Source organism: Hypanus sabinus, chromosome 16 (genome assembly GCF_030144855.1).
Source record: "Hypanus sabinus isolate sHypSab1 chromosome 16, sHypSab1.hap1, whole genome shotgun sequence".
Taxonomy (NCBI): Eukaryota; Metazoa; Chordata; class Chondrichthyes; order Myliobatiformes; family Dasyatidae; genus Hypanus; species Hypanus sabinus.
The window spans coordinates 31,918,939-31,935,323 of NC_082721.1; the positions used below are offsets into that span (position 1 = coordinate 31,918,939).

At 40.0% G+C, this 16,385-nt stretch overlaps 1 protein-coding gene across 1 annotated transcript in view; it reads left to right on the top strand.

Annotated features, from left to right (window-relative positions):
* The window catches only part of fbn2b (fibrillin 2b), a 274,386-nt gene that overhangs the window by 373 nt on the left and 257,628 nt on the right, over positions 1 to 16,385 (top strand). The gene's annotated exons all lie outside the window — the stretch shown is intronic.

Below are 16,385 nucleotides of genomic sequence, written 5' to 3' on the forward strand. Positions count from 1 at the left end.
GCATCTGGAGTTTGATCTCTTTGAAATGACCCCGTCTAATAAAGAGAAAATTGGAAGGATTCGTTGTGTAATTTGTGATCCTCTCCACTGTTTGGCCTCTATCCACAATCAGTTCCACCCAAACTCGACCCCCACTCGCTCCCGTTTGCTTCAGACTTGGTGCTTTTGTGTAGGTAATACAGTCAAAAGTAGGAGCCAGCGGTTGGCTTGCTGCGAACGGATGGATGGGGCAAGGGGGCGCCAAGTGTTTTAACGGGAGGGCGGCATAACCACAAGTACGAGGAGGATTTGAATTTGTGCCGGGCTGAGTTTATGGGCTTACACTTGAAAGATGTCCACTTCTTTTGTCTTGGTTGGAATGTGACTTGGGGAGTGGGGGTGGGGGTTTGAGGAGATTTTAGAGACTATGGTTTAGGAAAACTTTCAAAACTTCCTCGAAGGGATTTAGGACCCACTTGTAGCATCTGTATTTAAAAGAACATGGATTTGAACTTCATAGTATATGTGTGAATTTCCGTCCATGTACTTAGCAGCCTTGCTGAACTCAGATACTCAAATAGTAAGACAGCACATGAAACGTAGCCAGAACACCCCTCTGGAAATTCATTCAGACCCAGGGAGAAGGGGGAGGGGCGGGTGGTTAATTGTAACTGAATAAGTCAAATTCCATTTTATATTACATGGCACTTCAGGATTTTTATCATTGTTTTTGGATCACTTTCTGTGGTTTAATCATTTCTACCATGAAAACCACGGCTGTGGTTTGTCAAAGCACAGGTCTAATTAATGAACGTTCTGCGCGACCACTGCAAATCCGTGGGGTTTTAACCGGGAGAAACGCTATAAAACGAGCTGTCTACAAACGGGGTTAAATGGGGTCTAAGTAGGGCCAAGACAGTGAAAGTGATTAGATACTATTGGTAATGTTATTTTTTATTGAGTTTATTGCTAAATAAATAGTCAATTTAAATTGAGCCAAGGTTTCTTATTCGTTATTATGAGTTTTAGGTCAGTCACAATTTCACTTCAGAAAATATGTACAATTTGAATTAACGTGCAGATTTCACAGAGATCGGGATTTAAGTTGGCTGCATAAGTCTTTCACTTTAGAGGATGGAGACGTTATGTTTTTAGCTATCATTGGCAGAGTGGAGAGGCTGCAAAACTAGACTGTGACGGAACAATTATCATGGTGTATTGCTGGTGGCCAGCCTGCTGTGGCTTTTCAAGTTGATTTTCCATGAACATTTTGTAATTCAGTTACAATGAACTTTAAGTGTCGGTTGGGTTGAAATGCATATGTCACTGAGACCTTTAATTCAGATTAAAGCTCCATTCATTCTTCTGCTTAATAGTTGAACCCAGGGTTCTTTTGAATGCTACACGTGCAGTGTAATTTACAGTCTGATGCAAGAGTAAAGCTGTTCCATTGTAAAAGAAGTGAGAGCCTTACCAGAAGTGCATACAGGGGAATCATAATTTTCAGAGTTTCAAAAGTTTGGAACGTTTTATGAATTTTTAAAAACGGTAACGTACTGTGCATTCACAACTAGCTCACAATTATTGTCACATATTTGATGAAGCCTGAAGACCATGCTGTGTTTCTGTAGAAGTTTGTCAGTTTTTTTAACGCTCAGTAAGTCACTGTGAGAGTGGGATTGGTATGTAGATCTTAAGCATTTTTATTTGATTTCTCTTGAGATAATTAATGCAATAACCATTAATTTTATTTATATATTTGGTGTTTTGACTAACTGCTCTTCCCTTTGCAAGTCTGTACAATGTAACTAATGGGTTGATATGAAACCTTCAGACATTGGGGGAAACTCAGTTGTAATACTTAAAGCATAGCTATTGAAAAATTACTAAATATTTTAAAAATTCAGCACTTTAAATGGATAATTGATATTTGTCCATGGGAATAGTGGAAGTGCTAGTTATATTTAATCTGTAAAGGAAAACTTTATGAAGGTCTATCGTTTGATCGACAATTCTTAGCTGTCACTTGAATTGCTTTCTTTGAATATTTCTTCCAGTGTTTCTTCCAATGAAAACTTTCTTTGGATTTAATAATTAAGGTGTGGCATGAAATGAGCTGTTGCAACTCAGTCATTCCCTGTGTGAATGCATTATTGTAATATTACAGTCATGAATGTGTCTAAAAGTCATCAATTAACCCAAGCAAAGCGACTTGAGTTTTTCTGATAGTATATTATAATTATTTTAATCAGCTTTTGAAATGCTAAGTTATTTTATGTTTTGAGTGGTACTTCATATATGAATTAAATCCAGGACAAAATATCTTTTGAACCTTATTTGCCTCAACTGATTACTGTCCAATTCAGATCCAAATTTCCCACACTGGGGAGACCTTTATGCAGTCAAAGTTTACATACTTATGTGGAAATTGTCTCCATCTGATCCCACTCAGGCAGACTTAAAATCTAGTCTAAGGCACAATGGCACTATATTCTATGCACTTACAAACATAAAGGGTAAGGAACCATCGTGCTTAGAGGTGTCAAGTACTGTTTCTGCTCAATTTGGGGCTGAATCTGTTTCCAAGCTTATATTGTAATAATTGCAATGAAAGCAAGTAGTTGGAGTTTAAAGGTACTTACTTCATGGTTCAAAGGTATGAGCAAAAATATATCTGGGAGAAACTTGTTTCTTATAACTTTATTTCATTTCTAATACTACAGAGTTCAGTACATCACAAAGTGATGATTCATCACAGATTTAGGTAATCATTGACAATGGGAGTTGGTGAAGATTCAGATCGATAAATGGGAAGAAATTCAATGCTTTAAGCTTTCTGTTCTGGCAAAGAGAAATATTGGGGATGATGGAAATCCAAAATAAAAAACAAAAAAAAATGCTAGCAATACTCAGATAACACTGGTAGAGAGAAAAACAGAATTAACATTTTCAATTGATAACCTTTTAAGAGCTGAGAATAGGTAGAACTGGAGCAAGTTTAAGATGCACAGAAAGACAAGGGAGGGGAGGAGAAAACAAAAGGATATTTCTGTAGAAGGTGGAAGGCAGAAGAAATTAAATAACAAAAGTGCGATGCTTCAAGGTGAAAGATAGAGCATGAAATGTAAATACAGAATAATTATTTGAAGTCACCAGAGGGGATATGGTACAAATAATGGAAGTCTAAAATTCAAGTGCCAAGAATGCTGATTATCTGAAATAGTTGAACTCATTGTTGAATGCAGAAGACTCTAGTGTGCCAAATGAGAAGATGATTGATTGACTTTAAGTTTACATTGAGCTCTTTTGGAACAGTGTAAGGGATTAAAAAAAGAGAGATCTCAGAGAGGGGGCAGAGATACTTGGCTTACTTGTGGACTGGATGGTGGTGTTCTGCAATGCACTCCCCAGTCTGTATTTGGTCTTTGTGATGTATAGGCAACCATATTTTGGACTGCAAAACTATATATTAAATACAAGAAAGCAGAAGTAAATCAATGCTTGATGTAGAAAATGTGTTTGGGCCTTTAGATGATGGGAGGATAGAGGATAAAGCATAGGTGTTTCATCTCCTCTAGCTGCATGGGAAAATGCTGTGAGAAGGAGAGATGGTGGAGATGAATGAGGCGTTGGTCTCTTTGAAATACTAAAAGTGAATGAGAAAAGCATGTCTGGTGATGCTATTGCTTGGAACTGTGGACATTATGGAGAATAATCCTTTGAATGAGTAGGCTTATTTTAGTGCACAATATGGATGGGGAAGTTAGAAAAGTCAAAACATTAAATATAGGAGTAGGGTTATATCATTCTGCTCCTTGGCCCTGCTCCACCATTCTTTGTGATCAGACTGATCCCCCAACTTCAGAAGAACTATGTTCCTGAAGTGTCTCTGCATCCCTTGATCCCTTTGGCATTAAGAAACATATATCATTCTTTATCAGATTTAATAACTTGGCTCCACTCCCTTCAGTGGCAGAGGATTTCACATGTTCATCACCCTCTGGGTGAAGAAATTTCTCTTGTCTTGGTTTTAATTTCTATTCTCAGTTTTCTGAGGTTCCGCCATTTGTTTCTGGACTCTCCATCCACAGTGAACACCCTTTTGTGTCTAATCTGCCCAGTCATGTAAGAACTTCATAGGCTTCAATGAGATCCCCTTTCATTCTTCTGGTACTCCAGTAAATATTGTCCTTCTCATTTCAGGAATAAAAGTCTAGTAAGCTCAACTCTACCTTTGTGACATATACAGACTTAATAGTTGTTGAATTCAGTTCTCTCATCTAAATCATTTGCATACATATGGTGACTTGCTGGAGTGGAATCTGAGATCCATGCAGCAATTTACTAGTCATTGCCTGCCACCCAGAAAAAGACCCTCCCCTTGTTTCTTGTTTATTAACCAATTCTCAATCCCATTGCTTTAACTTTGCATGCTAATCTTTTAGGTGGGATTTACATCAAAAGCCTTTGAAAGTTGAAGAATATCATATCCATTGGTTCTCATTTTGAATTACATTCACAAAGCTTCAGTAAATTAATTTGCATAATCCTTTTATAAACTGATGTTAACCCTGTCCAATTCTTTTAATTCATTCCAAATAATTCTATCATCTATTACAGTATAATAGATTCTAGCAGTTTTCCTACTGCTGACATTAAGCATACTGTAATTTCCCAGTGTTTTCCTTTCTCCTTTTTTTGAACAGTGAAATTATATTTGCCAGCCTTCAAACTGTGGGAAGTGTACCAGAGACTAAAGAATTTTGGAAGTTGACCACCAATGCATTTACTGTTTCCAGAGCCATTTCCTTAGATTGTCATGCCCAGAGGATTTGTCTGCCTTTAGCTCCATTAATTTTTGTAGCACTATTTTTTTACTGTTACTGATCTCATTTCATTCCTCCCGCTCTCTAAAACTTTGGCATCCCAACATATCTGAGAAGTTCTTTATCTTCTTTGTAAAGACAGATCCAAAGTATATGTTTAGTTCTTCTGCCAATTCTTTATTTCTGGTCATAATTTTTGACTGCATGGAAGATGCATTTTTTCACTAAGCTTTTTTTCCATAGTATTGAAGCTTTCACAGGAATTTTGCTCTCATGCCCTATTTAACTCACTTCAATCTTTTTGTTCTTTTCTAAATTCTAAATTGCTTCTAATCTCAGGCCAGCTGTCTTTGCTGTTAATTTTATATGCCTTCTCTTCCGATTCAGAGCAAGTGGTACAGACAGATACAGTACAGGTACATGCACAAGAAAAGAGTGGAGGGAGATGGCCCTACTGTGGGTAAAAGGGATTAGTTTAAATGGACATCGCATTGGCATGGATGAGTTGGGCTGAAGAGCCCATTTCTGTGCTATACAACTCTATGATTCTTTCTATTCCTACTTTCCTTTAAAAACAGGGTTGAACCCTCTTCCTAGATTTATTTTTATGTTTGAAGAGAATGAATAATGAATAAAAATAATAATTTATGCCTTTAGTTATTACCATAGCTTCTCTACAGTCAATCTATATATAGAAGTCCCTGCTCTTTCATTGCCAGTTCACCTCACCTAATTTCTTTTCTTTTGATTCAGTGACTTCTCTTTCATGATATAGTTGTGCTTTCCTAACAGACCAAACACAGGAAAGTTATTACCCATTCCTTTTTCATCATGAGGTATCGGGTCATCTGTCAGTTCCTCAACATTTTGTTCTAAAAATTGATGGTTTGCAAATTTGGTTTCTACAATATATATGTTAAGTTACTCATGATTGCAGTCATATTCTGCTTGCATGTGATGTTAATTCAGATTTAAATCCATCCCCGATACCGCTACTGCTGTTTAGGTGGAGGTGGGGGCAGGACAATAGAGAAGTCCCACCAGTATTTTTTGCCATTGGTGTTTCTCAGATCCATCCATTCAGATTCTACTTTATTACCTGGGGCAGCGTGGTAGTGTAGCATTTAGTGCAACTCTATTAGAACGCCAGTGACCCAAGTTCAATTCTGCCGCTTCTCCCCATGATGCATGGGTTTCTACCAGGCGCTCTGGTTTCCACCCACTTTCCAAAGATGTATGGGTTAATAGGTTAAGTTGTTACATGGGTATAATTGGGTGGTGCAGACTCGTGCCATAAGAGCCTAATACCAAGCTGTATCTATAAAATAAAAGAATAAAAAACTTCCCAGGCAAATGCCCAATTTAAACATCGCATTGTTTTCCTCCTTTAACATTTGCTGTCTTTCTCTATTTCCTCTTAAATATTGAATACCTTCTGGATGTTCAGTTTTAATCTTTGGTTATCCTATAGCCGTGTCTCAGTGAGTGCAATAGTATAATTTTTATCTGCTTTGTGTTAATTCATGTACCTCATTGCTAAATGTTCTGCATGATGAAGACAATGACTTTCATCTTGTCTCTTTTAGCATAACTAGCTCCTTTAGCTTAACTTTAGCACTATGTCTCAAGTTGCCTCTTATTTTCTCCACCTTCCAGTTTTGCTTCTTCCTTTTCTGTCATCCATTTCACTCCTTCTTATGCCCATCTCTGTTTACCCACTGAAGTTCCAATCTCTGTTAACCTGGGAGTTTAAATCCTTCCGGATTGCTATATTAAATATCTCTTCAAGGAACCTCATACCAGTCATTCCCAAATGTGGAGTTATAGAATCATAGGACATGAGTGCACAGAAGCAGGCCCTTTGGCCCATCTTATCTGTGCTGAACTATTATTCTGCCTAGTCCCATTGACCTGCACTCAGACCATAGCCCTCTATACCCCTCCCATCTATGTACCAATCCAAATTTCTCTTAAATGTTGTAATCCAACCTGCATTTGCTAGTTGAATTAGTAGATTGTTGCACACTTGTACCATCCTCTGAGAAGAAGTTCCCCTCAGGTTCCCCTTAATTGCACTGTATTTCACCTTCACCCTTAACCTATGAACTTAGTTTTAGTCCTACTCTGTCTCAGTGGAAAAAGCTTACTTGCATTTACCCTAACTTTACCCCTCATAATTTTGTATACCTCTTTCAAATCTCCCCTAGGAAATAAAGCCCTAAACTGTTCAACCTTACCATATTATTCAGGTCCTCAAGTACTGGCAACATCCTTGTAAATTTATTCTGTACCTTTTCACTCTTATTTACATCTTTCCTTTAGGTAGGTGACTAGAACTGCATACAATACTCCAAATTAGGTCTCACCAATGTCTTATGCGACTTCAACATAACATCCCAACTCCTGTACTCTATACTCTGATTTATGAAGGTCAAAGTGCCTAAAGCTCTCTTTACAACCCTGGTGTGGTGCAATGTTCCCTCTAATTTGTAATGACCAGTTTGCACAAAAATCTCATGCTCTGCAACTTTTTCGCCCAGTGACTACAATTTGTGTGCACCGAATAATTTCTTCAATAAAAAGAGTATAAGTAAGCTGATTTTAAAAACTGTTGACAAATCATCACAAACTCCACATCAGAAACCAGAAAAGGAAATGTGATTGTGTACAATCATGAAATATTACTTAACATGCCAATGAGGTAGAGGTGATCACCTTTTGTGCCCAGTTTAAATTCCTTTGTGCACTAGTAACAAAAGACGTGTGCAGGTGCACACCTTAGAGGGAACATTGGTGTGTCATCACATCTACCTGTGACACCACTTTCAAGTAATTATGGACCTGTATTCTCAGATCCCTCTGTTCTAACTGCACTTGGCAGTGCCATACTACAGCTCACTTTGTAAGTTCTACCCTCCCAAAGTGTAACACCTCATGCTTGTCTACATTAAATTCCATCTGCCATTTTTCAATCCATTTTCCAGCTGGTCCAGATTCTGCTGTAAGCCTAGATAGCCTTCCTCGCTGTTTACACATCCCCAGTCTTGGTGTCATCTGCAAATTTGCTGATCCAATTTACCACATTATCATCCAGATCATTGATATAGATGGCAAACAAAAGCAGGCCCAGCACTGATCCCTGCTGCACACAGGTCTCCAATCAGAGTCAACCATCTACTAACACTGTTGGCTTCTCCTGCGAAGCCAATGTCTAATCCAATTTACTACTTCACACTGAATGGCAAGCAACTGAATCTTCTTGCCCAACCTTTCATGCAGGACCTAGTCAAAGGGTTAATTTATTCTATAAGTAAAATAGATAGGTGCAATTTGTCATATTGGCACCTTCCACAGAACTGGGTCCCAGGAATCTGAATCCTTCCTTTCATGAGAAGAAAGATCCATATCCTATTTTCTGTTGCTCACTGGAATTCAGAAGGATGGGGGTGGGTGGGGGGGGTAATCTCATTGAAACCTTTCGAATGGTGAAAGGCCTAGACCGGGGGTCGGCAACCCGCGGCTCCGGAGCCACATGTGGCTCTTTTACGTCTGTGCTGCGGCTCCCTGTTACTTTGGGAAATAATTGGTTGTGGCGACCCTTTTCCTGGCACATCCGAACCGACTCACAATTAGATAGCCTACGGGGGTTTGCGAGCACAGAGCTTTGGAGCCTCTGCGCCATGGGGGGCAGGTTGAGGGAGGCTTAAAAGTGAGGCTGAAGATTTCGAATAAGGTTTTTTCCTTCGACTGCAGTTACCGACTCCGTGTCGTAATTTTAGCGCTGCGTGTAGCACACCGCTACGTGGTCAGTATTTAATTAAAATGTATTTTATGTTAGTTTGTTAGTTTTTGAAATGTAAATCTAAATTTGAAGATTATGGTGATCTTGTACAATCTAAATAAGACGTTGTGGTGACCCATTTCCTGACACATCCGAACCGGCTCACAATTAGCCAGCGTTCAGGCTAAGGGAGATAGCCTACGGGGGTTTGTGAGTACGTGTCTGTTGCAGCATCCGCGCCCATGGGGGGCGGGTTGAGGGAGGCTTAAAAGCAAGGCTGTTTAGTTCGAATAAAGCTATCTTTGACTGCAGTTTACTGACTGCGTGTAGCAACCGCTACGTGTTTTTATCGCTGGCTGTCCAGAGGGGAGGTGCTGAAACGCTTTGTCGCGTGTCTGGAAGAAAAGGGCAGCAAAGGGCAGCTTTCCTGGGCAGCAAAGGACTCACCTTTCCTGAGCTGGAACAGCCAGAGTGGCTGGAAAAGCTACACTTCATGGTAGACATGACAGCGCACCTGAACACGCTGAACACAGCTCTTCAACGGGGTAAGGACGTACAGGCCTGCACATGTTGGAGGATGTTTTGGCATTCGAGCGCAAGTTGACAGTGCTTGCCAGAGATTTACAGAAAGGCACATTGTCTCACTTCCCCAATTTGAGAGAGTTCAAACAATGTCACGACATGATAAATTCGGAGTATTTACATTCTGCAATCATCGCAATGCAAACATCGTTTGGGAAACGCTTCTGTGAGTTCAGAGAGGAAAAAAACACATTATCCTTCCCGGTCACTCCCCTAAGCATCGATCCATCCCTACTGAATACGACTGCATTGTCAGGTGTGAGTCAACCTGAACAAGTATGATAAATATTTTAATTGCCTATTATTTTACATATATTCATATGTTTTCATTGTTCAGTGAAATAGTCCTTTTATTTTTCAGGCTGACAGCTGGCTGATGTTATTTTTGATTTGCTGCTGGCGGCAAATTTAAGTTTGGCGTTTTTCATAAATACAAGAAGGACTCAAATAGACGTTGAGTATTTTACTTAAAAGTAACCTTTAACCTAACGTCTTTTTTTCGGAGTTCAAAATGTTTCTGTTGCATGCAGAAATGTAATTTCGTTTTCTCTGCAGGAGTTCATCAATTTCATAAATGCAACACATTATAGTTTGTTTATACATAGCATAAAGGCAAAACAAAACGTTGTATGCAGTGTTATTTCATTTTAAATGTCAAACGGGTTTTGCGGCTCCCAGTGTTTTCTTTTCTGTGGGAAACGGGTCCAAGTGGCCCCTGGCCTAGACAGAGTAGATGTGGAAAGGATGTTTCCCATGGTGGGAGAATCTAGGACAAGAGGGCACAGCCTCAGGATAGAAGGGCACCCTTTCAAAACAGAAATTTCTTTAGCCAAAGGCTTCTATGTCTTATGGTCATATGGTCTTTCCCTTGAGCAATTTGTTTAGGGTAGATTTTCTCTGAGTTAGGAAGTTTTTGGAATAGGTAAACTACTGACCTGCAGAGACACACCAATGTTGCCACTCCCACAATTACACTTTCTTTGCATTTACTCAGAGCTCCAAAAGCATCACCAGGAGTTAGCTCAGTTATTTTGCCTGTGAGTGTAGGTTGTGCTTGAAAAGTGAAGCAAGGAAGCAAAATGTTCAATATTACTCAACATGTGCAAAAAGGAGGAGGAGCTCGGCAAGTCAGGCAGTATCTATGTAGGGAATTAAACAGTTTAGATTTTGGGCTGAGACACTTCATCAGGACTGGAAAGAAAGGGGGCAGAAGCCAGAATAAGAAGGTGGGGGGGAGGGGAAGGAGTACAAGCTGGCAGGTGATTGGTGAAACCAGGTGTGTGGGTGAGGTAGGGGAGAGGAATGAGATAAGAAGCTGAGTGGTGATGATAGGTGGAAGAGATAAAGAGTTGAAGAAGAAGGAATCTGATAGGGGAGGAGAGTGGACAATGGAAGAAGGGGAAAGATCGGGGTACCAGAGGGAGGTGACGGATAGGAGAAGTGAAGGTATGAGAGTGGAACCAGAATGGGTAATGGAAAAATAGAGAAGAGGGAGAGTGGACAAATTACTGAAAGTTTGAAATTGATTTTCATGCTATCAGGTTGGAAGCTACCCAGACAGAATGTGAGGTATTGCTCCTCCGATCTGAGAATGACTTCATCATTGCAGTAGAGGAGGCCATGGGCTAATATCTCTGGGAATAGAAAGTCAAATTGAAATTGGTGGCCAATGGAAAATCCTGCCTTTTATGGCGGGCAGATCAAAATTGCTTGACAAAATGGTCTTCCAAACGACGTCAGGTCTCACCGATGTAGAGGAGGCTGTACTGGGAGCACAGATACAACAGATGGCCCTGACAGACTTGCAGATGAAGTATCGCCTCAGCTGGAAGGACTGTTTGGGGCCCTAAATGGTGGCAAGGGAGGAGTTGTAGGGGCAGGTGGAGCACTTGTCATGCTTTCAGGGAAAAGTGCTTGGAGGGAGATGAGTAGGGAGGGACAAGACAGGCAGGGTCATCTATTGTAGATGACCCTGGATACCATCTATTCCAGCAGACTCAGGAGGAAGGCAATCAGCATAACCAGAGACACCCCGGCCACTCCCTGTCTGACCCGCTGCCTGTCTGACCCGCTGCAAAAGGTTCAGGACACTAAAAGCCAGAACAAATACACTGAGGAAGAGCTGCGGCCTCCATCATGCCACTCCCACAGAACAATGACTGAAACTGTGAGCACACACATGCACACAAGAGGACTCAAATACGTGTATTAACGGCACTTTGTGCATTACTGTGATATTCTGGTGCTGCTGCAACTTACTTTCTGCTACTTATCTATTTAATACTATTTTTCTATTACTGTCTTGTTAATATCTACTGCTTTGTTTGATTGCCTGAGAGGAAGCCAAACAGAGTTTCATTGTACCTATGTATAATGACAATAAAGATCATTCATTCATTCATTGTATCCAGTGCTCCCAATGCGACCTGGTGTAGACTGGGGTCTGCTTTGTGTGCATGTGTGTAAACCAGCTATCAGAAGCCATAGTTAAGATTAACTGTAATGTGTCATAGTCAAATATTTTTAACACTCGAGAATATAGGTAGTCCAAGAGCTACGGCTTAAGAGGGGTGGAAACTTTGATAATAAACAGCTGTATGAGAAAGCTATGTTGTTGAATTTTTCTTCAGAATCAGAATCAAGTTTAATATCACTGGCATATGTCTTGAAATTTGTTGTTTTGTGGCAGCAGTACAGTGCAATACATAATAGCCAAATCGATAAATTACAGTTAGACAATTCAGAACTGCTCTATGCATTCAGGCTCAGAGATGTTAGAAACAGCCCGGAGTGATTTCACTACTTTAGTGAGTTAGGAATTACGAACAATTTCTAAGGTATTGACATTCATCTTAAGCATTACAATAAAAATGAAGATTAGATGGATGAAATCACCAAAAGCTTTGCATGAAGGCAGTCCATTATTTGCACTCAGTGCCTGCACTTATGTTGTTCATTTACAGTCAATCCAAAGAACTTGGTAAATGAATTCCTAACGATAGCTCTTAGGAATTAATACAGTTTCATAATACTGTAGAGGTATTGGTTGTGTTCTAATTTGTTCTCCCATTTCATTTCAACACAAAAAGCACTACTCAGTTAAATGGTAGTTTGTCTTTTTTACACCTTTTAATTATTTCCATGAAACTTAGGCTAATTGGGCCAAAGTATACTGGTCCCAATGTGTCCTATTAACCGGAATCCAAATTAGCAAAGTAGTGCAAAAAGAGAGGGAAACTATTAGTGAGATTGTGTACATGGGTTCATTGTCCATTCAGAAATCTGATGTCAGAGGGGAAGGAGCTGTTCTTAAAATGCTGAGTGTGGGTCATCATACTTCTTTGCCTCCTCGTTGCTGGTACCAATGAGAAGCGGGCATGTTGTGGATGATGAAAGTCCTTAATGATGGATGTCACCACTTTGAGGCATTGCCTTTTGAAGATGCCCTTGATACTGGGGAGGCTATTGCCCATGATGGAACTGGGTGAGTCTTAGTTTGCAATTTTCTGCAGCCTTGCCTGATCCTATGCAGTGGCTCCTCCAAACTAGATGGGGATGCAACCAGCTTGAATGCTCTTTGTGGTACATCTGTGCATTAAGACCATAAGACAAAGGAGCAGAAATCGCCCATTCGGCCCATCAAGTCTGCTCCGCCATTTTATCATGAGCTGATCCTTTCTCCCATTTAGTCCCACTCCTCCACCTTCTCACCATAACCTTTGATGCCCTGGCTACTCAGATACCTATCAATCTCTGCCTTAAATACACCCAATGACTTGACCTCCACTGCTGCCCATGGCAACAAATCCCACAGATTCACCACCTTCTGGCTAAAAAAATTTCTTCGCATCTCTGTTCTGAATGGGCGCCCTTCAATCCTTAAGTCATGCCTTCTCGTACTAGACTTACCCTACCATGGGAAACAACTTTGCCACATCCACTCTGTCCATGCCTTTCAATATTCGAAATGTTTGTATGAGGTCCCCCCTCATTCTTCTAAGCTCCAAGGAGTACAGTCCAAGAGCGGTCAAACATTCCTCATATGTTAACTCTCTCATTCCCGGAATCATTCTAGTGAATCTTCTCTGAACCCTCTCCAACGTCAGAACCTCCTTTCTTAAATAAGGAGTCCAAAACTTCACACAGTAGAATTCTAGTATTTACTAGAATCTATTGTGACATACCAAATCTGCTCAAACTCCTAATGAATTATAGCTGCTGTAGTACTTTCTTCATTGTTGCATCAATATGTTAAGCCAAGGATAATTCTTTAGAGATGTTGACACCCTGTAACTTGAAACTGTTCACCCTTTCCACTGCTGATCCCTCAAGGAGGACTGGTATGTGTCTCCTCGACTTCCCTTTCCTGAAGCCCACGATCAATTCCTTGGTCTTACAGATGTTGAGTGGGAGGTGGTTGTTGTGACACAACTGATCTGTCAGCTGAGCTGTCTCACTCCCGATTTGCCTCTTCATCATGATTGGAAAATCTGCCAACAATAGTTGTGTCATCAGCAAATTTATAGATGGCATTTGAGCTGTACCTGGTTACACAGTTAGGATGCAGAGCAGGGGTTCCCAACCTGGAGTCCATAGACCCCTCAGCTATTGGTAGGGGTCCATGGCATAAAAAAGGTTGTGAACCCTATGGGGTTGAGAAAGTAGAGTAGTGGGCTACTTTCTTGAGGTGTGCTCGTGTTGATTGTCAGAGAGAAGGAGATTTTATTTTCAATTCGCACTGACTATGGTCTCCCAATGAGGAAGTCAAGGATCCAGTAGCAGAGGGAGATACAGAGACTCAGGTTTTGGAGATTGGTAATTAATGGGGTTGAACACTGAGCTGTAATCAATAAACAGAATGCAAGAATCAAATGCAAAAACAAATATAGTTAACTTGTTTTGTATATAATTACCATAATAGAAAGATAGCTATGTACAAAAGACATTCAAAATTCACTCTGAATTTCAAGGTTCAAAGTAAGTTCAAAGTCAACCCAGTGATTCTCTCCCTATGCAATCCTTCTGCAATTTACTTTTCCGTGGACTTTGCTTTCATTTCCTCCATTGGGACTTCTGTCCAAAGCCAATGTTATCACATAGAACTATGAGGAAAATTTTTCTCTTTCTCTATCTCAATCTCTTCACTCAGCTGTTCAGCATCATTGGATCACAATGCTCAGATAAAGTGGCATTCACCAACACCAACAAAATGAGGCAGATTAATTGCTAGTCTGATCTCCATGACGAGTCAAAGGCTGGATGGTGTAATTTATTGGGGTAGAATTATGTCTAGGTTTGCTCAGTTTAAATTAAAATAAATTCAAACCATTTTAATTTGTTGTCTTAATTAAAATTTTGACCATCTGGAGTTGGGCAGAATTTGGGTTATTGGGAGGCCAGCATTTACAACCCATTACCTCTTTGGATATATAATATGATGCTCACATATGTTAGGCTGAAGTGTTGAATGTGCCCTGGGTACATACTGTTTGATTTGTAGCACAGTTATTGCCATCATTCTGTGTAGTTGAAGGAGTAACTCCATCTTTCAAATACCAGGTACATTTACAACAGATGCTGTTGGTGTTTACCATCTGCAACTGAAATTTTGCCTCTCGTTTTGAGGAAATGTATTGTCATTGTTTTGTGTATCAATTCTGATTTTCAACTGAATCCTGTGGAAAGAAACAAAATTAAGCATTGGTATTTTAAACTATAATTAGCTCCATAAATTATTTTTGTGCAGCTGGAAGTGTTTCTGATCATGAATCCTCTGACACCAATCGTATTTAACTTATTGCTACACTGAGGTTTCTTGTAGAAGAAAGGTACCATTGAAAAGGAAAATAATGATACAGAAAAGGATTGGGAGAGGTAAATAACACGACACTACAAAATTGGTATTTTTCAAGTAGGAAGGAAGGATAAAAAGATCTAAGGCATGTATGCACATGAATGCATGAAGTGTATTCAGCAAGGTTGGTGAACTGCAGATGCTATTAACCTCATCAGATTACAGTGTGGCAGTGACTGATCCCTGGCTATAAAAAGGGACAGGGCTATAAATATTACAGAATGTGTGGTGTTTCAGGAAAGGTTCTGAATGGAAGAAAGGAGGGAAGCAGGAATACTAATTAGGAAGAATGTTACAGTTCCAGAGAAAGATCTCCTGACAGATTGAGGAAGGAAACTATCTGTATGGAATTAAGAAACATTACAGTTATATTTCCACCACTCGGATTATTCTATAGGCCACAAGCACATGGAACGATGTTGACTAAATTTGCACAGAAGTCACAGAGGAGAGTTAATTGGATCTTTGATAACAATGCCATATCAAGATAGAGGAGTTTCTTAACTGTTAATATGAGCTGTTTGTTTGTTGGTATGTTTCCAGTCGAAGGAGAAAGGCAGCATTGCTGGACATAGTTCTGGGAAATGGAGCCAGGCTAAATAGAGTCATAGAAAAGTACAGTACAGAAACAGGGCCTTCAGCCCATCTAGTCCACGCCAAACCATTTAAACTGCCAACTGTCATCGACCCTCACCTGGACCATACCCGTATCATCTGTGCACCTAACTAAACTTTTCTCAGACTTTGAAATTGAGCTCATATCTATTACTTGTGTTGACAACTTGTTCCAAACACTCACCACCTTCTGAGTGGAAAAATGAAGTAGGAGCATTTGTGAAACAGCAATCAAACTATGATAAAGTTGATAAAAGTCATAGATTCAAGATAAAAGTGGTTAATGGGAGATGAGGAAGTTCCCCAATGATGAGACCATCCCTGGTTCAGGTTAAAAGGATTCAAAAGATTGGCAGGCAAAATCATAACGAACAATGTGAAACTTTAAGGCGGATGTGTTTCAGCTTCAGACTGAATGCTTTCTTACAAGGGCAGCTGGTAGAGAAATTAAAGGTGGAGCTCTGTGGCTGACAAAATAGGTAGAAAGTAAAACAGATTGAGGTGGGGGAGCATATAACAGATGCCAGGTTGTAAGCAGGAGCCAGGCTGATGGCTCATTATTTGGAGAGGCAGTGAAAAATGATCAAGGAAAAAAGACCTATGAGAAAAGATGTACAGCTTGAGTGTGTGAACAGGAAAAGGACTGAAAGAGTAGGATTGATCATAAATTAAAAATGAAATTTATTCATGGAGGCAGAGGGAATGGCTGAGACACTAAATAATTTCCTCATTTTCAGTCTCACCCAAG